Source organism: Penaeus monodon, chromosome 27 (genome assembly GCF_015228065.2).
Source record: "Penaeus monodon isolate SGIC_2016 chromosome 27, NSTDA_Pmon_1, whole genome shotgun sequence".
Lineage (NCBI taxonomy): Eukaryota > Metazoa > Arthropoda > Malacostraca > Decapoda > Penaeidae > Penaeus > Penaeus monodon.
The window spans coordinates 20712677-20713746 of NC_051412.1; the positions used below are offsets into that span (position 1 = coordinate 20712677).

General features: G+C 34.9%; 1 protein-coding gene across 1 annotated transcript in view; it reads left to right on the forward strand.

The window, feature by feature from the left end:
• Window positions 1-814, forward strand: part of LOC119590677 (beta-1,4-mannosyltransferase egh-like) — a gene marked incomplete in the record, with an annotated part of 8421 nt that extends 7607 nt beyond the window's left edge. Inside the window, 1 exon segment of the mRNA XM_037939361.1 lies at window positions 1-814.
• Window positions 815-1070: the final 256 nt, after the last annotated feature.

The following is a 1070-nucleotide window of genomic DNA, read 5'->3' on the forward strand; positions in this document are numbered from 1 at the left end:
AAACAATTTTCTTTTAGTCAGGAGCCAGTTTGAAAGTTGCATTTGATGATTGCTCAGAAGACAGCAGACTTGGAATATGTCAAGATAAACTAATGTCAATGTTTGAGAGACCAGCATGATGGGTGTTACTTAAACAAAACAAATACAACCAAAAAATAAAAAATATATATAAAATAAAAAAAATGTTTCCAGAAATCATCATTAAAAAGTTTCAGTACAACAAAGCTCTCTCAGAGCACATTCTGTGGTTTAGCTTGCAGGATGAACATTTAGGTGCCTCGTTGGCCATAATGTTTACCATTAGCGCTGCACGTGTAAGTGAAAGTAATTCTTTGTGTTAGTGGATGCATCTCATAGAGTAGACATATCTTTGTTCCTTTGGTTGTGATGTTGTATTTTATTTGTTAGAAAAACTCACTGTGTTATTGTATATATTATATGTTTAACTCTTCCAAAGTGCATTGGAAGATTTGGTCTTAACCAAAGACTTAAGAACACTAGTTTTTTGTGGGCATGATATTGCCCTTATTTTGGTAAATTGAAAGCGATGTTATTTAGTGTAGACAGATGTACCTCACCATGTTAAGAGCCAATAAAATGTGTGTTAAAGCTGAATTTATGTTATAAAAATGGCAGCCTGTTTAAGGCAAAAACTATTGTCAATGTCTGGCTGTAACATCATCTGTGAAATCATGCCATAAGAGTAAAGCAGATGGATTTCTATCTCAGAATCACCTGGACACAAAGTAATTACTATAATTTAATAAGTAAAAACTGTTACAATGAAACCATAATGTAGCATAAGGCAGCTGCCATAAATGTAAAAGGAAGAGAAATCATTCTAGAGTGATGTTTTTTCCAGTTCATGATAAAATAGTTAAGGGTGTTCAAGGGATTTGCTCCTTGAGAACACAAGCCATGGGAATAAACAACCAAATGAGGGTTTGACAGGCCTCAGGACCACTCGGAGTTATCCTTGAGAATGAGCTAGAAGTTGGCGAAGTGGAGCTGCAACTTGAGTATTGTGAGGAATGTGTAATTTAACTGTGGACTCAGGAGGTTAGATTATA